The sequence below is a fragment of the Tamandua tetradactyla genome, chromosome 20 (assembly GCF_023851605.1).
Source record: "Tamandua tetradactyla isolate mTamTet1 chromosome 20, mTamTet1.pri, whole genome shotgun sequence".
NCBI classification, from domain to species: Eukaryota; Metazoa; Chordata; class Mammalia; order Pilosa; family Myrmecophagidae; genus Tamandua; species Tamandua tetradactyla.
Window position 1 is genome coordinate 25,541,825 of NC_135346.1, and position 21,906 is coordinate 25,563,730.

General features: G+C 37.9%; 1 long non-coding RNA gene across 1 annotated transcript in view; it reads right to left on the minus strand.

Moving 5' to 3' along the window:
* The window catches only part of LOC143664495 (uncharacterized), a 173,926-nt gene extending 153,279 nt beyond the window's left edge, over positions 1-20,647 (minus strand). Inside the window, exons 1-2 of the long non-coding RNA XR_013166445.1 lie at positions 20,511-20,647; positions 13,241-13,291 (exon numbers count right to left, since the gene is read on the minus strand). This is a non-coding gene — a long non-coding RNA (uncharacterized LOC143664495). The remainder of the gene's footprint in view (positions 1-13,240; positions 13,292-20,510) is intronic.
* Between the last annotated feature and the right edge of the window lie 1,259 nt (positions 20,648-21,906).

Genomic DNA, 21,906 nt, shown 5'->3' on the forward strand with positions numbered 1-21,906 from the left:
GAGCCTTGATGTATACTAAAGTTTAAAAAAAATCATTTAAGAAGTTAGGCAATCCCAGGAAAGAATCCTGACTGTGACAAGAGAATCTAATTGTATTACAAATTTATGACGCAACCTCAATGAAGGGAATGGGGGAAAGAAGCCTACCAAACTAACTTTAGAATATGTAGAGTTTATAAAACCAAAGACAAAGGAACTGCACATAAGCACTGTACTCTAGTTGATAAATTTGTTGTCCACAGTAATGGTGGGAAGGGGAGTGATCAACAGTCCTGAACTGCTATACATCTATAAAGGAACTGACCAACTTAGTAAATGATGGCAGATGGTAGGAGCCAGGTTTCTCACTGTTGGAGTGGGAATTTACAAATAAGCAAAGGAAGAAGGCTAAAATGACAAATGAAGTAATGGATTAAAGTTGGAGACATCAGTATGAATTAATATTTAGCTCAATATAGATACAGATGATTACATATAGAAACATTAATATAGATGTGAATATATACATATATATATATATAGTATACAGGCATGTATTTCTTTGCCCTATCAGCTGAGAGAGCCTAAAAGAAATGACACTCAATAGCAATGAGCACTCCTAGCATACAATTCTTGGTTTATAATACCTTTCTCCAAGAAAAGGGATCCTTGGAGAAATGGCTGATTCTAGAACTGGAATAGGAAACACAAAAGTTGACCTCAGAGCACCTTATAGTTCTAGAAAGTAAAGAAGTGCAAAACAAAACAAAAAATAGTCACAATGATATGGTATATCATTATATCACACAGTATAAATGGGTCTATCAAAGGAATACTGGAGCTGATTTAAAAGAACTCTGAAAGACCAAAGCCAGACAATGTGAGCCACAAAATGAACAAAGTAGTATTGGATTATAACTCAAAGTTTCAAATAAATATGCAAGAGTCCATTGACATAAGTGAACGATTGATCAAATACTTACATACAATAAACAGGGAGGAAAGAGAAATCTCCCATACAGGAAAATTTCAAATAACTCCCCACTTCTTAAGTGTGACTTATAGAGTGACTTCCTACTAAGAATACAGTAGGTAGATGGGGATGGGGGTGGGGAAAGGTGTTCCAGGGAGGAAAGTAACTTTTCAGTGGAGAAATCTGACAAACACTACCTCAGCCACATAATCAAAGTGGTAAGTGATGTGGATAATATGTGCCCTTGATATGATATGATGAGAATGTCACTTTACCTTTGTAATTTTCCTCCCCAGAACCCCAGTCTAATCTTGAGAAAAACATCAGACAGATTCCAATAAGGGGCATCCTACAATATATCTCATCAGTACTCCTCAAAATTGTCAAGGTCGTGAAAAACAAGAAAAATGTGAGAAACTGTCACAGCCAAGAAGAGCCTGAGGATATGTGACAACTAAATATAATATGGCATCCTGGATCCTGCAACAGAAAAAGGATATTGGCAAAAACTAAGGAAATATGAATAAAGCATGGACTTTAGCTAATAATGTATCAATATTGATCCATTAATTATTATAAAATGTACCAAAGTAATTGTAAGATGTTAATAATAGGAGAAATTTTGTGTATGGCAAGGGGCACATTCTCTCTGTACTCTCTGTTTTATATCCATTTTTCTGAAAATCTAAAACTTCTAAAAATCAAAATCTTTGAAAAAGGACACCTGTTTTCTAAATATAGGTTTCCTCTAGAACTAATGAGGAAAGATACTTTAATATTTTGATCCAAATGGCTCCCATATTCTAGGTCAGAGTTAGTGTGTGTTTTTAGCTGAAAAAGACTGGACCAGGAAAAAGAATCAAACTTCAAAGAAAAAGACCTTGAAGGTCATTAACATGCCATGAACAGGCAGTTTAATTTGAGATCCTCTTTGACAATAAGGAAGCCTTAAAAGTAAGTGGCAACAAACAGGAGAAAGAAAAATATTGCCAATAATAATATACAGATTAGTGAATTTAACTAAAGATTTTCCATCACATTTTACCATCCCCCCTACTCCTTATACATAAGCCCATCTGTCATAACTCAAAAGTTTTTATGTGCTGCCCTGGCACCTGTCTTACCTCGGCTAAGCCACTTGCTTCAATGTTGCCCTCTGGCCTAGTTAATAAGTATCTTTCCAACCAGGGGCATTAAGTCCCAAGAGCCCAAACCCACCTCACCCCAAATCAACAGCTGGTCCCAAATAATAAGTCAACCATCCCCACCACCTGTGGACTCTCAGTCCCTTCATCTTATTGTTGTTGTTTTAAATATTTTCCTTTCTCAGGAAATCTACTAACCTCCACCCCTGGACCATAACAAGGCACAAGCCCACAGTCCCTCTTGCTCAGCTTGTGTGGCCTCCTATCTGCTGGTCAAGCCACCCAGGCCATTGCACTTCCTTAGAACCCCCGCCCCGGGACTGTGAATAACACACTATCTTTTTCCGTGTACCGTGGGCTCTGTTTTCCTTTGTCACACCTGACTTCTACCCTGACCCAATTTTAAAATCCAGCTTAACTAATTCAAAACACATCAGTGGGTTCAAGAATGAATGCACACTTCCCTCTGATCCTGGTTCTCCCTCTGGGTTCCTAATCTGAGAGAACAATGTCATGACCATTCAAGTAGCAAGCCAGGAACTTTGGAGTCATCCATAATAGACCTTTTCTCTACAAAGCCCCTGTCAAGGCTAGCGCCACCACTGTCCATTTCCCTCCTGACTATAATTCCCAAATCTATCCATTTCTCCCTACCAGCAATAGCATCACAATCACCAATAGAACCATTCTACACCAAGCTGCTTTTTTCTCCCTCCAGAGTTAATGCAATAAAGTCTTAATTATTTAAATGAATTTAGACTGGCTCCCTGCTAATCCATTCTCCATGCTGAAGCCAGTCTGATATTTTCAACTCATAAAAGTATTTACAACTTTCTCTTGTTTAAACTCTTCAGTGGCCTCTCATGAGACGAAAACCTTTAAATGGACAAGACCCTGTAGGGTCTGGCTTGGCCATCTGCTGCAGATGTCCCTTACTCTCAGCTCTCCAACCACACAGGTCTTCTCTGACATACCCACACTCAACACGCTCCTTCCGTCTTGAGTCCTCTCACCTGCTCTTCTTTCTTCCGGGAATGCTTTTCCTCCCTTTCTATGTTCATTTAATACCCACTTATCCTTTATCATTCAAGTGATACTTTCACAGAAATTGTCTCCCAACTTCCAGCATCTCAAAGATCAGGTGTCTTTGTTATATTCACTCTGAGTCTGTGTCCCTTTATTTCATAACACTTGCCTTAGCCTGTAAAAGTACCCTTATATTTATCATTATATGAACCATGATCACCTCTCTCACTAGACTGAAACCTTTATGAAATGGGGGACTATGTTAGTTGTTGCTGATATTCAACAATTTTTTAAATTAATAAATGAAGCATTTCTTAGTATCTTATTAGTTACAAGACTCAAAAAACAAACAAAAAAGGCAATTAGCCACCAAATTGTGTGTGATTCTGGCAATCCCAACTGACATTTTCCTCAGGAACTCACCCAAAATGCTTTCTCTCTTAATCAGAGTCATGACCTAGTTAATTGGCTTCCGGGGAAAGGTGAGATGTTAGACACTTGCTCAAACTTTGCTTATTCTTCATACTGATATGGGGCCAAGTTAGAACCAAGCTCTTCCTTTCTGAGAATCACAGGGAGCAGTACACTTCTCCCCAAAGTCTCAGAAGCTCCCTAAATTCCTCCTAGGGCTCCTTTACCAATTCTAGATATTGAATTTTGGGCCAAAATTAATAGAAAACCTCACTAATTATAATGAAAACATCATCGCATTTTTTTCACAAAATAGTAAGCCAGGGCAGGTGAGTCCCGGCTGGGGTTCAGCTCAACTCTGTCATGAAGGAGCTGGGCTCCTTTCTGTCTGCTCTGAAATCCTTAGCATGGTGATTTTTCTCTTCATACTTAGCATCTCAAAGGTGTAAGAATCTGCTGCACCTGTGGCTATCATCTGCAAATTCCAGGCAGAAATAAAGGAACAAAGAAACAGACTCGGCTAACTATGTACTCTTTAATCAGGAAAGTAAGAAGCCACAAGAAGACTTTCTCTTACTTTTTCACCGGCCATAATTCAGAAATATGAACACCCCTTGCCACAAAGAAAGTAGGGAAATTGAGTCTGTATAACTGGAGACAGGCAAGGGGAAAGGAACCTGGGAAACTGTTAATAATTCTGGAGTATCTACTACATTGATTATTTTTTCCTATTACAAATCAAATAATAATGAGGAGGGGATATAACATGGCTAGACTTCAGGAGAGAAGATCTAGAAATGTTGATCTCAAAGAAGTCTAATCCAAACAGTTTGGTTATTTGTTTGTTTGTTTGACCTGATTTGATAATTATGGCAAACAGATTGATTATAGTATAACCCTTTTATAAATAAAGGCATCCTCATATTTGGTATAAACATATACTTCCTCTCATGTTAATGCAATGCCTGCCCATTTATTTTCACAAACTAACCTTTTCAATAAAATCTGTTGACACCACGAAATATGTCCTTGGATCAGTGCTTTCTGAAACTCAATAGAACTGTGACATTGTATTTCCTTCAACACTCAGTGTATTACCTTTGCTAAATCAATTAAATCCAATTTAATCCAATCAATATTGACTGAGCATCTCCATGGTACTCTCCTAGACATGAGAATCCGTGATCGGTTATCCAAAGCTCCAAAGTCCACATTCAAGGATCAAAACCCAAATATATCTCCCAGCCTAGGTACAAAGAGGGGGAAGCCATTTTCACAATTCTTTGATTCAATTTGACTCTTTGTCATAAATCCTGAGCCTAACAGAATAACGGCTTCTTGAAAGTATGGAGAGGTGCTCATATACCAAATTTCAAAGACACAGAAACAGTATCTTCCCTCCCATACACATACCCTCTATTTTAAAAGTAAAGAAAGTAAGAAGAAATTTCTCCAGTTAACACTTTATTATGTGTTATATAATAGCATGCATTAAAGACCAAAATCTCTGATACGTATAATTATTTCTGAGATAGATTCGTATGGCAAGTAAATGCATCAAAAAATAATAATTCAAACTGTGAAATTGTAGTGCTGTTAATGTACTTTGGCGTGAAAAATACTGTATGTCAACTCATCTCCTAAATGTGTTACTCTTTTACATTTGTTCACTCAATAAATATTTATTGATAATGCACATCAACATTTATTCAGCAAACAATAATTAAGCTCCCACTATGTGCCAAGCAAGAATCCCAAGGGAATAAAACAGGAATCTCAGCCTAGTAGAGGGGATACTATGCCAAAAATAAAAAGTACCCTGATGGATAAGAGCTCAAGCTTTAGATACATATAGAATTCTGTTTACTATACTTGTGGCCCTGGACAAATTACTTAAACTCTGTGAGTTTTGCTTTCTCCATCTGTAAAATGGACCTAGTTACAACCTGTTGCATAATATTACATGTGCATTAGATAATATATTGCCTGCAGAGTGCTTAACATATAATAACTTCTCAATCATTAATAGTCTTGAATATTTTAAAATTTTATTTATTTTACTATTTATAAGTTGCCAGAAAACACATATGAGGAAAAGGCCATTGGTCTGAGGGGCATTAGAAAGGATTTTACTGAAAAGTTTTATTTTTCTGGGTTTCAGAGGATGAGAGGGATTCACCTGGCAGGTAAGAGGCAAGGAAGGCACTTCTGGCAGTAGGCACAGTACTCTACAAAGGCTCTAAGGTCTGAAGTTTGGGGGTATGGGTGAGGGGAAGGGTGGAGAACGGTGGGCCGGGAGGTGGGAAGTAGCTGGGGCGATCAAGAAGACAGGTTTGGGGCTGATTAGGGGCACTTTTTCACCTAGCGGCAGAGACTGGAAAATAAATATTTATTCAAACATTTGTTTCTCCTTCTTTTGTGAGGATTTCGGTCATCACCTACAGTCACTTTTTATCCATAATCTCTGTCACACTCATGTATCCACTTCTGCAATTTGTGTCAAATTACCATGCTCTGAAGGAATTGAAGTTGAGGGAACCGCCAGCACAGAGCTGGGGTCGACCCCTGCGTATGAGACTTCTGGGGTTCCAACAAGGAAGGCAAAGGTTAGAACATATGGCAGCCCAGGCAATGAGAATCCCACATTTTCCCATGCTCTGGACTGAAAATCTCCTGGAAAGGAGAATCCTGGTCCGTGACAGTCTTTCCTGGAACATGCCTCACTGGTCCTACTTATTGAACACGAAGAGGTGATGTTTGATATAATGATAATAGCAAACAAGTACTGAGCACTTGATACAGGCCTGTCAATGTGCTAAACCCTTTCTTGCAAATCCTTATATAATTTTATTCTTACAACAATAGTGAGTAGATCAATTAACAAAAGAGGAAATTGAGGCTAAAAGATGAAATTACTTCCCCAAGGTTATATAACTGCTAAATGGCTGTCCTGGGATTCCAACTCAGGTCAGTCTCACTTGGGAGCCTGTTCTAGTTTGCTAGCTGCCAGAATGCAACACACCAGAGACAGATTGGCTTTTAATAAAAGGGATTTATTTTGTTAGTTCTTCAGAAGAAAGGCAGCTAACTTTCCACTGAGGTTCTTTCTTATGTGGAAGGCACAGGATGGTCTCTGCTGGTCTTCTCTCCAGGTCCCTGGGTTCCAACAACTTTCCCCGGGGTGACTTCTTTCTGCATCTCCAAAGGCCTGGGCTGAGCTGCAAGTGCTGAGATGAGGTATGCCAAGCTGCTTAACTGTGCTACGTTGTGATCTCTCATTTAAGCACCAGCCAATTAAGTCAAACGTCACTCATTGCAGCAGACACACCTCCTAGCCGACTGCAGATGTAATTAGCAACAGATGAGGTTCATGTACCATTGGCTAATGTCCTCAGCAACAAGACTAGGTATGCTCACCTGGCCAAGTTGACAACTGAATCTAACTAACAAAGAGCCCAAAGTCTCATTCATTCATATTCTCTAGGAATTGGAACATAGTTTCATTCATATGTACAAAAGGTTTTCTGAAATACTTTTCCAGGCTTACTAACTTTACTAAGTTATTAAGTTTACTAAGTCTTACTAACTTTACTAAGCTGTCCTTACCATTTCCAATGTTTATGGTGAAATTAAGCACTTGTACATGCTTTTCTTGACCTACAGTTTAGGAAGCAGGAAACGTAGTAGTTCAAGTCCTTGAAAAAGCAACCAAGTAGTCTGGCTTCAGCCCCATAATCCATCTCATTTAGACTGCACTTTGCGGTTTCAGAATGCTCTCCAGACACTCTCACCTGATCTTCTCAACAACCTTGTGAGACTGGAATTATCATCCCACTTTTAGAGGTAAGGAAACAGAAGGTCAGAGATTCTCAATGTCTTTCTCCAGATTGCACATTCAGGATAGAGCAGATACAGATTCCTAATCCATTATGTTTTCCAAACATTGAGACTCTACCTGACACCATTTGCAGAATTTGCCACATGGTATTTTTACAGTTTATTTTGGCTCTACCCAGTTTTTCTTCAATTCAGTCATTCTTGATGGAGACATTTTGATAGCACTCAAGATGTATGAAAGGTAGAGAAACAAGAGGATTCTTTGTTGATAACCATCTCCCTACCTTCATAGACTTGTATTTTTCCTAATTTACTAGGTCTTCTCATTAATGAATCTTCCTATTGTTCATCTATATAATTTAATGTGCCAGATAAGTATTGCATATTTCCCAACCTTAAGAGCAATGCCCACTTGCTTTTTGCCTCACCTCCAGTGAGGATTTACTTTACACTAGTCTTTTAAAATTTCAACAATGAAAAAAAGCCGTTATATACACGACTAATATAACAAAAAAGAGTAGATTTCCTAATAAATTTGTCCTAAGGTATGCCAGAGAGAGGCATGGTTAGGTGGATCTATATAAGCTGTAATGAAATCATGGACAGTTCTTCAACTTTTCATTATATCACTTTTGGGGAGAGTTAGTGAGATCTAATCAACTAGGCAAATTAAATGATCATACCATATCTATATTGTTAACTTCAGCTGCCCAAACGATTAAGTTCTCTTTTTATTTGGCCCTCACAAAGAAATTTATCTCAACTGATACTTTTAAAGATCAAACAAAATTGATGGATGGGATGGAAATTGGTTCAGTGACTAGAACCACTAACTAGCATGCAATAGCTTCTTTTTTAAAGATAGTCTTTAATAGTCATGATTAATAATCATTGGGAAATTTTTTTAAAGTTGGGAAACTTGGTGTTTGGGATAGTATATTATGGCAATAAAATCTATTGATTTATCTAAAAAGAAAAGCAGAATCTAAAATTGTAGGGTTTTTAAAGCACTTTCCTATATAAACAGGAGCAGCTTTAAAATACCATGAGAAAAAAATTACCGTGAAATTAACCACAACATCGGTAGGATGAATTTTGAGCCAAAACCTTGCAACATATTGCAATATGTAATCATGTCAGTATAAATATTCAAGGTTAAATAATGTGTTCATGAGTGTTTTTAACAATTTTCTCCTTCCATATGTATGAGTGTGTGTATGTGTGTAGATTGAGAGAGAAAGAGCTATATTTGATTTCCTTCCATAACAAGGCACTCCTACTGATGACACTGACTCGCATCAACTAATGTTTTTACAAGTCATGCAAGTTCAAAACACAGAAGGATCTGAGAAATTCATACAGTTTATGGTAGGAAATCAGATGCAGCAGGCCCTGAACACACTTATATCCATGCTTAAAGGGTCTATCAAGAAGATGGTTGTCAAGATTCAGAGCTTGGAAACTAGCCACAAAAGCAGCACAGACTTTGGAATCAGACAGTCATTGGTTCAAATCTGAGCTCTGCCACTAATCAATTGTGTAGCTATAAAAACTTGCCTAACCTCTTAGAACCTCAGCCATGAAGTTTGAACAGTGATATATTACATATAGAATTGTTGTGAACAACGAGGTGACTTGTACTTTACCTGGCACAATTTTACATGGTAGGCATACAAATGTAGTAATTTTATTATTAGCACTAAAAATACAAGTAGTGACACCAAAAATACATCACATGCATACTAAAAGCCCAATACTCTAATTTAACAAGCACAGAAAAAATTAATGGTTCTGCACATATTAGTTGACTTTGAGATTTCTTTTCCCTAATTAACTTGGCTGTGAGTCAAGAAAGTTATAATTTGAATGTAGAGGTATTTTAATGTGCACATTTAACTGATTTATGACTTTAATAAACATCCAATTTACTCAATAACCTCACCGAAATTCTAATTAAAAGACCAGACACCATGCCTTTTTTACTGTCTTTTCTTAGCACACAGCATAATTTAACATTGACTAAGAATGTAAACTCCTTGAGGGTAAGTAGACACCTTGTCTTTCTTTGTCACCATTAACAAAGAAATGAGCTTGGCAAAACACTTGACACATTTGGGAAATGTTAAACAATTATTGGATGAAAGAATGTATGATTGAATGGCATTTAGTCATGATGCTGATCCTATCAGCCAATGAAGTATAATGTATTTGAAGACATGCTTTTCTGATGTTCCATGCGTCCTTGCAGAGGCACAACAAGAACCATAAAAGTCTATTCAAAAATGGAGAAGATGCTTGGGGATTTAAAATTGGGCCAGTTGCCATTAGTCTTATGAACCATAACTTTTGCAGAGACATTATTATAAGAGAAGTAAATTATATTAAGTGTGAAAAGTAATAACCCTTCACATATGCAAAGCTAAGGAAGCATAATGAAGCATGAATCTAGAAATGCAACAATATTTGGCAGGTTCTTAGAATATAGCCAAAATTCATAATGAAACCTTGCATATTTACCAAATTCCAGAATGTTGAGAATATAGAGATTGAAACATAAATAGGGTACAGAATAATGAAGATTCACATGGGAAATACGTATACAGAGAAAAATTCAGGCAACATACAACTTAATATTAGGCTTGGATCTTGACCTCTAACCCGTATGCTGTGCTGGAATACATGAAGATGGTAGGTGTCTTTTGTGACAATTTGAGTGGTCTTTGGTTTCCTTTGTATTACTTCATTCTGTTTCCTGCTGGTCTTTCTAAGAAGATGGGGTAAGGCATGGGGAAGGCGCTCCTTGAGGATGGCGAGAAGGCTCAACTGTGTTGTCTCTCACTAATGGAGAGAGCCAAAGAGAAATATATGACTGAGTCTTCACCCAGATGGAAACAGCTGCTAGCCCAACTTTAACTCCAGCCTCATGGATAAGTGTGACCAAAGTGAAAAAAGATGAAAGCCAAAGAGGAAGAGAGGTTTTACCCCTTTAATGTACTGGAACTAAAACTTAGATGATACCAAAATCCTATGAGAGGCAGACCATACACCTAGAAAGATGGCCCCAACAATCTACTTGATGTCAGAATTCAATGGAGAAGAACAGAGGGGTTTTGATCTTGTTTCCAAAATATGCATGTGAAATGTCTGCAGAAATTATGATTGACAAATCCTGAGTTTTGGAATTGAGTCTAAACTGAAACTCTGCCCTCACTGCAGGCATTTAAAATGATGTTTTGAATGGATTTTTCACAAGGGAAGATTAAGGGATGATAGTGTTGAACTTTGCCGAAAAGGTCATTCATTCAATCCAAACATAATTTATAATGGGGACTGTGGACACCTGCCCATCAAGAAGGGAAATATCTGAGCAGTAACTTTCCTAATTCCCAGCCCAGATGTCAGCTTCCATTCCAGATGGTGATGAGTGATGGATGTACTGACCTGGACTAATCTTTAACTGGTACTCCAGTCCTGTTCTTTACTGAGGACTCATTAATGCCAATTATAATCTTTGATTAAGCCTGCACTTGACAAATGGGCCTTATTATAAGTCTTAACTCCGGACATGAATTTACAACTAGAGGTTAGCATGATCAATACTCTGGACAGTGTATTATCAGAAACAGGATTTGCCAGAAAATCTAGTGCAACACAGCTAGTGGCATTCAATCCATCACAGCTGCCCACTAAAAATGAACCATGGCCATCCTCCATTTATCTCTCCCTGTCCTCAGATATATCATATTCAATCAGGAGCAAGGCTGCAGGAAATGAGATTGGCTATTAAGAGAGACACTGTTTAGAATTTCTCAAGAAAATGACCATTAGGAATTTCAATAGGAAAACAAAAGGTTTTCACTGTTCTTCTATGGTTATCACAGCATCAATTATGACCACATTGAGGAAATAACATGAAGAATCTATTTTTCCAATCTTATCAAAGAAAGGATGATTTCAGAATTATCCATTTACTTTTCTAATTATTAAAAAGTCATTTCTTGGGCCAAGTTTAAAAATTAGAAGGCTATGTACTTGTAATACATTAGTCTCACAGAACATGCCTCACTGCATTGTCCTTTAACTGTCATCAGGAATTGTTACAATAAGTTTGAAATCCATCTTTGCTTTGTTTTGCAATGGGATTGCAGCTGGGTCAGAACTGAGGCTCAGGTATGTTGATACGTTGAGTTAGACAACAGTCTCTGTTATCAAGCCTCATCCCCTGCTCTCATTGGTCCCAAAGAGCCTCCTGTGGATAATCTCTAAACATGTTCACAGTGGGGTTTAGTTTTATATAACATGTCAGAAAGACTGTGAGAAAACAGCCAAAGAAAATGGAACTCCTGAAAGAAACTAGAAAGAAATGAGACATGATGAGGTGGCCAAAGCCTGGGGCCTGGTGATGATGTTGGGAGCTCTAAAAGGATTGCATCACTAGGGTAGCGCACATTCTTATGGGATCCTCCTCTCCAAAATCAAAGCGCAAGAACAGGAAATAATTGGTTAAAAAGTAAAGAAATGTCAAGGAGCTCTAAGTGACCCTTATGGGCAAATAGCCCCCTGAGGAGAATTTGGAGGAAGAGGCAGGTAGGAAGGTCATACAGAGTGACAGGAGGGGCAGGTTCTGGCATGTCTATAATAATGAATGGCATGTCTATAATAATGAAAGCAGACTGCAGGGAAGAGGGAACGGACAAAAATAGGTCTGAACAGTGGGGAGGAAGGAATGGCCAGCACAGGACCACAGGGGAGGTGTCCCATAAAGAAGGAACGAGGAAAGGTCGATGAGGAAGGTCTAAGTTTCTACCAGAGGACATAGGAACAAATCCTCAAACTGGCCTGAGCTGAAGTCCAGAAATGACACTAGGATCCATTTAGGTTATATTTATAAAATCACTGTTACTGAGACAATTGACCATTTCATTCCATATCCATTCTATAAAATGCAAGCAAAATAGGGTGTGCAAGGGTAGTTGAGTGGTAGAAATCTCATCTGCCACATGGGAGACACAGGTTCAATTCCCAGCCCATACACTTTGCACAAACAAACACACAAGTGAATAAAAGAAAGAAAACAAACAAAAATTCAACAAATGATGCTGCAATAATGGAATACTCACGGAAAAAGAATGAAATGTGAGCCCCACCATACAGCATCCAAAAAAAAAGAACTTTCAAAATTTAGTGCCAAGAAAATAAAAATTGTTGACACTCTTTACAACTCTTATTCTTTCTAACTACATGACTAAATAATCCAGCACAGCTCCCATTTAAATTTGGCTTTTAGGAAACTGATAACTCAGTTTTATACTTAGTCATCGTAATAATCCTAATCTTTTGAATTAGCATATATACACTTCTTTTCCTAGCTCATGATTTCTATTTATGATTCTAGCATACTAATTTTACTTTATGTTTCTTTTTGTTTTAAGGGCTGGCACATAAGTAAATAAATATGATATTCTTACTGAGTAGTACCTATACCAGAATTCTGCTGAAATACAATATAAGTATCCTACTGTTATGTCCTGTGTATGGAATAAAGAAAATAGTCCCTCCCAAATTCTCTCATCTCCCTACCTAAAAGGTTGTTAAAAAGTTTAAATACTAATAAAAAAATAGTCTGTATACTTTAAAGTGCTACCTAAATGTTAAGTGGTACTCTCATATGAGATACTCTGGGAAAAGTTCTTCCATTCCAAGTTGCCTCCCATAAATTCAGGCCACAGTATCTAATATTCCCATAATACTCAAGGCTGTGTTAAAATTCTAAAAGCTGGAGATGATACCATCATCTTGGCAACATTAAACAGCTACTGAAAACCTCTCCCCAGAGATTCAGTGGGAAAAATATAAGTACTGTTCTTACTTGCTCAGAACCTTGGAGGAAAGTGTAGACTGGAGAAGGATCCCACAAACACTGAATCAAAGAAAGAGAAAAATATCAGGTTAGGAAACTTCTGTCCTGGGCCAGTTGGTCCCCTCCCCTCTCCCTCCCTCGTTCCCACATGCCTGGGAAGGTGCACAGAGTTGGCAACCGGGATCCCTCCCACTTCTCACCAGGGACTCAGACTATAAAATCTCTCACAGCAGTGAAGCAGATTTCCACCTATATCCAGACACAGAGGACCAACCCACAGGGACTCATGGCAGGACTCAAGCAATGGGGGACGATGGAATACAAAAGGGCAGAAAGGAAGACTATTTTTAAAAATGGAGGAATAAGGAGGGCACCACAAAATCTCCCCTAAAAGTAGCAAAATAGCCAGGTAGAAATACCCGAATCAACTGTTTGGGAACCTGGGGGGGCAGGGGAGGGCATTTCAAGGCCCAAGTCAAACATGGACAGAGACTGTTTCCAGATGTGCGTCCTGGTACCCATCCCCGCCCTGGAGAGAAACAGCAGTGGGCGGCCTGACCCTTGCATGGGGGATGGCTGCAGACTGGGGTAGCTGGGAAAATCTTCTGCTGCAATTAAAGTAGGGGACATAGTAACACATCGAGCCAGCTATTAGCTGGCAAAATGAGGAAATAGGAACCATGCAGTTTTAGCCCTATCCAGTCTAGAGGGCAATCAGCTTCTGAGGACAGTTAAGTTAATGAACACCACCATCTGCTGGGCACGTCACAAAGTGCAAGGGAATATTACAGGGCTTTTCAGAGCCTAAGGAGACCCTATCCCAGGCCCATTTGAGCTGGACAACAACCCCTGCATGGGAACCAGTGTTGTTTTGGCTGAGAAACATGGTAAACCCAAATGTCAAAGCAGTGTCCTAAAACAAACCCAGGTCTTGCTGAACGTGAAAAGCAGATCACTCCCAGGCTAGCTATTGGCTGGGGAATTTGTACCTCTCAGTTCCTCAGCCCAAGGGCAGGAGCCTAGGAATCACCAGACACATTGAGCCACAGGCAGGGTCTCACTCAAGGTGCAAGTGGCTAACCCTTACTGGCAGAGTTGGTGGCTTCGAGCACACACAGAGAACAGTGGCCGTCTTCTGGGAAGACAGGGAAAGTGCACTCTAGCAAACTGCTTTCCTGACCTTCAACATATCCCCAAGCAAATATATAAAATCTTCGGTGGAAAAAAAACTTAGGTGAGTGAGGGAAAGCAATATTCAAAATAATCTTATCAAGATAATCAAATGCCTAGAAACCAACAGAAATTCATAAAGCACATGAAGATGCAAGAAGATATGTCCAAGCCAAATGACCAAATTAAAAAGCCAGAGGAGACACAGAATTTGGAACAACTAATCAAAGATGTTCATAAAAATCTCTTTAATAACTTCAGTAGGTTTCCTAAAGATACCAAGAAAACACTAGAAGAGCATAAAAATAGAATTTGAAAGAACAAATAGAAAAATAGCAGATCTTATGAAAATGAAAGATACTGTAGACCAAATTAAAAATATACTAGAGGCACACAACAGCAGACTCAAAGAGGCAGAAGAAAGAGTAAGCAAACGAATGGACAGGGCAACTGAATTTGAATGCACGAAAGAACAAATAGCAAAAAATATATGGAAAAATTTTAGTCATATCTCAGGCAAATGACTGACAATATGGAACACAAAATTTAAGAATCATTGGTGTCCCAGTAGAAGAAGAGAAGAGTAAAGGGCTAGGAAAATTATTTCAGGATAATTGGGGAGAACTTCCAAGCCTTTATAAAAGACAAAAATTTGCAATTCAAAGACACTCAATGAACTCCAAACAGATTAAATCCAAATAGGCCAACTCTGAGATACATACTAATCAGACTGTCAAATACTGGAGAGAAGGAGAGAGCCCTGAGAGCAGCAAGAGAAAAGCAATTTACCACATACAAGGGAAGTGTATAAGACTAAGCGCTGATTACCCATCAAACACCAAGGAGGCAAGAGTGGTACCATTTATTTAAGGTGCTGAAAGAGAAAAATTCCAGCTAAGAATTCTTTATCCAGCAAAGCTCTTTCAAAAATGAGGTAGAGTTTAAATTTTTCACATATAAATAAATGCTGAGGAAATTTATTAACAAGAGACATGCCCTATGGCTGAATAAAGAATTGCCTTTACAATAACTTTGTATGATAATGGATTATATTCCCCCATTAAAAGACACAAATTGGCAGAATGGATTTTAAAAGGTGATCTATCTATATTCTATTAACAAGAGGCACATCTTAGAACCAAAAATATCAGTAGGTTGAAAGTGAAAGAGTGGAAAAAGATATTCAACGCGAATAGTAACCAAAAGAAAGCTGGGGTAGCTGTAGTAATATCTGACAGCATAGACCATAAATATAAAGATGCAATGAGAATTTAAAAAGGACACTGTATATTAATAAAATGGGCAGTTCACCAAGAAGAAATAACAATCATAAATGTTTATGCATTCAGTCAAGGAGCTCCAAAGTACATGAGGCACACACTGACAAAACTGAAGGGAGTAATAAACATTTCTAAAATAATAGTGGGAGACTTCAATTCACCACACCCTTCTGTAGATAGAACAAACAGGCAGAGGATCAATAATGAAACAGAGAACCTAAACAATATCATGAATGTATTAGAGCTCACAGACATACATAGACTGTTGCATCCCAAAACACCAAGATATATTTTCTTCTCGAGTGCTCATGGAACATTCTCCAGGGTGCTTGATATGCTGGGGGCACAAAACAGGCCTTAATAATTTTAAAATGATTGAAATTATTCAATACATTTTCTCTAACCATAATGGAATAAAACTGGAAATCAAAAACCACCAAAGAACCAAAACTTTCACAAATATATGATGGTTAAACAACACACTCTTATACAATCAGTGGGTCAAAGAAGAAATCTCAAGAGAAATCAGCAAATATCTGAAGATGAATGAAAATAAGAATACAACATATTAAACCCTATGGGATGTGGCAAAGGCGGTCCTCAGAGGGAAATTTATAGGTTTAAACATCTACATTAAAAAGGAAGAAATAACTAAATCCAAAGACCTAACTGAACAACTGAAGAAATTAGAGAAAGAGCAGCAAACTAACTCTAAAGCAAGTAGAAGAAAAAATAACAAAGATTAAAGCAGAAATAAATGAATTGGAGAACAACAACAAAAAAACAATAGAGAGAATCAATAAAACCGAAAGTTGGTCCTTGGAGAAGATCAACAAGGTTGACAAACCATTAGCTAGACTGACAAAGCAAAAAAGAGAGAAGACACAAATAAACAAAATCAGAAATGAGAGGGAGGTTATTGCCAAACAACCCAAAGAAATAAAAAAAAAATCATGAGGATACTATGAACAACTATATGCCAACTCACTAAATAACTTAGATGAAATGGACAATTTCCTAGAAACACATGAACAACTATACTGACTTGAGAAGAAATAGAAGACCTCAACAAACCAATCCTAAGTAAAGAGATCCAATCATCAAAAACCTTCCTACAAAGAAAAGCCCGGGGCCAAATGGCTTCCCAGGGGAATTTTATGAAATATTCCAAGAAGAACTAACCCCATTCCTGCTCAAAATTCCAAAAATTTGAATAAAATGTAATACTACCTAACTCATTCTGTAACACAACTATCATTCTAATACCAAAACCTCATAAAGATATTACAAGAAAGGAAAACTATCAACCAATCTCCATAATGAATGCAGATGCCAAAATTATCAACAAAATGGTTGCAAATCAAATCCAACAACACATTAAACATGACCAAGTGGAATTTATCATTAGCAAACTGAAAAGGAAAAAATCATATGATCATCTCAATTGATGCAGAAAAAGGCATTCAAAACATTCCAAAAGGGAGGACATATATGTAAAACCCACAGCCAGCATTTTACTCAACAGTGAGAAACTGAAAGCCTTCCACCTTAAGATTGGAAATGAGACAAGGTTGCCCACTGTCAACATTATGCTAGAAGTTTTAGCTACAGCAATTAAGCAAGAAAAAGAAATAAAAGCATCCAAATCAGAAAGGAAAAATGAAAACTCTCATTATTTGCAGATGACATGATCCTATATTTGGAAAATCTAGAGAAATCAATGACAAAGCTCCTAGAGCTAATAAGTGAATTCAGCAATGTGGTGGGATACAAGATTAACATGCAAAAATTAGTGGTTTTATACACTAGCAATGACTAGCTGAGGAGGTTGTTAGGAAAAAAATGCCATTCGCAATAAATTCCCCTTTTTAAAAGTTGGTCTGTTTCTGGTACACTGCATTCTGGCAGCTTGCAAATAGAACACTAAATATCTAATAGGAGTTTGAGATCCAGTATATATAAAGAAATCCTACAACACAACAATAAAAGGACAGCAACCCAATTATAAAATGAGCAAAAAATATGAACAGATATCTCTCCGAAAAACAAATAAAAATGCTTAAAAAGCATATGAAAAGATGTTCATTTTTATAAGGGAAATGCAAATGAAAACCAAAATGAGATATCATCTCATACCTATAAGAATGGCTGCTATTAAACAAACAGGAATTTTGCAAATATTGGAGAGGACGTAGAAAAATAGGAACACTTATTCACTGTTGTTGACCGTGTGAAATGGTATAGCTGCTGTGGAAGACAGTTTGGTGGTTCCTCAGAAAACTAAATATTAAGCTGCCCTACTACCTGGCAATTCTGCTACTCAGTATATTCCCAGAAGATCTGAATGCAGTGACACAAACAGACATTTGCACACCAATGTTCATAGCAATGTGATTCACAGTTGTCAAAAGGTGGAAACAATCCAAGAGTCCATCATCAAATGAGTGAATTAAAAAAATGTGGTGTGTATACACACACACACACACACACACACACACACACACACACCCGACAGGAATATTATGCAGCAGAAAGAAGGAATGAGGTCCTGAAGCATGTGACAACATGGATGAACTTTGCAGACATAGTGCTAAGTGAAATATTCCAGGCACAAAAGTATAGATATTATATGGTTTCATTAATGCGAACTAACTAGAACATGCAAACTCCAAGTCTTAAAATGTAAAATATAAGCTACCTAGAGATAGACAGAAACTAGAGAAGGGGATTCTAATTTGTACAGAATTATTAACGAAGTTGAATTGAAACAACTGGGAATGGATAGAGGTGATGATAGCTCATTATTGGGTTTATAAGTAATAGTGACTTATTGTAGGTAAATTCATTGATAGTGATTGTTTAAAGTCACATACGTAAATAAGTTCTTGCATGAACTACTACAAATGTAAAAAAATAATAGGTGGATATATGGGGAAAAACAAAAAAAAATGAACAGGGCTTCTATTGGAATAATGAAAATATTTTGGTAATGGATGTGGTGATTGTATTACAACAATGTGGATGTAATTAACAGCACCGAAATACATATCTTAATATCATTTTTTTAATTCTAAAAGCTGATTTTATGAAAAGCAAATGCTTTCTGAGAAGGTGGCATTTCAAGTTATAATCAGCCCTTAGCTCAAAATCACCCGAACTGTTTAGCTTTGGTGAGATGTACAGACTGAGAACAAGAGACACAGGACAGGTCCCATCAGGAAGCTAATAGGGATTCTGTGCCTAGGGGCTTGGGTTGGGGGTCAGTGAGAAATGCAAGGAAGAAGGAAGGTACAGAATGGGCATAGCAATTCACTGAACTTCACAATTCTGTGCATGACTGATCCAGTCTATTTTGTCAGATGCATCAGAGGAGGTGGAAACTGGAGTCAGCAATACCAATTAGGAAACTATTCTAGTAATCAAGTTGAAACTGACTAACCGTTTATTTAAGTAAGGCCTTTTCCCATAATTAGAGTCTGTATAATAAATTTTCATTCTCAAACATAATTTAGATAAAGTTCCAAGTTGCATTTAGCAGTAAAAGCAGCTGGAGTGAAAGCAATGCTGGGCAGTCTGAAGAAAACACTGCATTTGTTACATAGTGCCCAATTATGCATCCATTGTCCAGGGAATGTCTTTAGTGTTAGAAGCTGGTGTACAGTGGAGAGAATATGTTTGCGATTGCTTCCAGGAAAAAGCAGGAACATAGAGGTGTTTGTGGGTTTTCTATTATAAAAGTAGCTGTAAGTGTTTTCTAAGTGAAAGCAGATAACAGTAAGGCTGGAGAATGAGTGATAGAGCAAGAAACAATTTCCTTGACGTTCCCCAAAGATGCCTGCTTCATTGGGAGGTCTTCTGATGACTGTTGAGTCCCCTTGAATAGCTGACAAGAGGCAGATGCCAGACAGGCAGCTCTGTCCCTGTTGGGACTTTATCCATTTAATCTTACATTCACTATTCCTTAAGGGCCACAGACTGGTGTGTAAAGAGCCTCAGTGGAATTTTCCTTTGATCAAATCTCCAAGCAAAAGCCAGAGGACTATTTTTTAAATGCAGATTGGAGATGTCTTCCTGTGTTGTCCACTCCTCACCTCCACCATTAAAATCATCAGCTTATTTCCTTTGCCCAACACCTTAAAAGTGGCCCATATATCTCTGCATGAGCTGGCCCTGCTTATTGGTTTTGCCTGAAACACACCTCACCTCCTCTGAGCTCTGTCTGATCTATATGGCTGGCCATCATTCTGTTTCTGCAAACTTAGCTCAAGCTGTCCCCTATCTGAAAGGCAATCTCTCCCCTCAAACCTACCCCCGGCAAACACAGACATTTTGTCTGGCAAGCTCCAAATCATGCTTCACATCGCAGTTGAAAATTTAGCTTCTCAAGGAATTTCCTTGAGACCAGATTCCATCAGGCTCCCTGTTACAGAGGCTCAGCACACCTTACACAGCTCTCGTGCATGGCCCTCAATGCAACCATAACTAGGTCCATGAATTATGAGATGCTCATGATTGCCTTCCTCATTAGAATATGCATCCCACAAGAGCAGGGCCCCTGATGTACAGAATTATACCAGGCTCTGAGAATACAGCAGTCTGATTCACTGCTGTACTCTCAGAAACTGGTATAATTCTGTGCATACCTTAGGTGCCTAATAAACACAATGAAGAAGGGAAGGAAAGACAAGGTGGGAATTCCTTCTTTGTCAAGATAACGGGTTGAAATGTTGGTGAGTATATGAAGCCTTTCATAAGAAAAAAAAGAAGAGAGACTTAGGAGAGAGAGAAAAACTGAGCTCCTTATCCATATCTTTTGAGTTTCAGCTCACCTAACTGGGAGGCCTTCCCTGGTTTCTGCAGGCGTAGGTGAGCTTTTCTGCTAAATATTTCTGCAGAGCTCTGTTCATTCCATGATCACAGTCACAGCACAATGCTGTCATGATTTGTTTCAGTAATCTTTTCTTGTGAAAACCTGAAAGAAAATTTCTGGTTTTGCTCACTGTTTCATCCTTAGAGAACAACCCAGAGCCTGGTATGAAATACACACTTCATAAGTATTTTCTAAATGGCCAGATAAATGAGTGATAGAAAATATTTGAATGATGAAAATAAGGAAATCTGACTCCTATAGATCAAGGATCTAGAACTAGGGGAATAAAATAAGACATGTGATGAACTGAGGTTTAGGGATGCTTTTGTGACATCAGGGAAACCACGAGGATAGGCACAATCATACCTGTAAACCAGAAGTGTCAGTGATGAAATCCTGGACAGAAAATTTTGAGGGTTGCCCTCATTCATATACTGTTATGGCTGGTATGAAAATAACAGCTATTTCTAAGGCATATGGATAATACTTTGTGGCCATGAATCAACATTCATGTGAGGCAGATAAATAATGGTATAGTTACTTGTGTCCTTTGTGACAACAAACCGAGTTACCCTTCCTCAATCACTTCCCTTCTCAATTTCGATCTTAACGGCTTAGACCTGTAGCATCTGAAGTGACAGATCTTCTTCTTCTCTTTACCACAGCAATCACTTAACTTTTTGAAAGAACAAGATCTATATTTTTATTTTTAACAAAACTCGATGGCTATAAGAAGAACCCGAGGGGAAAAGCTGGTTAGCTCAGCATGAGCATATCTCTACCATGAGAAAGAATAGTAACCTTATACTGTTAGCTAATTATCGTTGTCGATAACCACAAAAATATTATACTCATCAAAATTTTGGAGTCTGGATAACTCAAGGCCCCCAAATAAATGTATTACTATCCAAATTAGGGAAATTCTTCCTTTGAATTTTGTTTTACTATGGGGTCGTTGTGACAGCCTCTCTATATTGCACAGTAGATACCAGAGACAGCCCATCATAGCAGCTAAGAGAACACTTGACAAAATACACAGAGTCTTAAGTCTTATGACTCAGTAAGAAGGTAAACTCCTAAGGCTCATTTAGGCTAATTGTACCAATATTGTGATAGAGAACATCATTTTGAAAACTCGCCTTAAACTTTTAATGTTTATTACAACTGTTTTTGTATGGAACTGTTCCTGTAGTGGAGACAAAATTATTAATAAATATGGTAAAAAATGTACATGCATCCTTACACTCACACTACATTTGCCAAATTAATTAGTTCTTTAGTACATAGTACCATTCTTTCATTTGAGCAATGTTGCTTTCCAAATAATACTGGCTTTGAGTAGGTCATTTTAATAT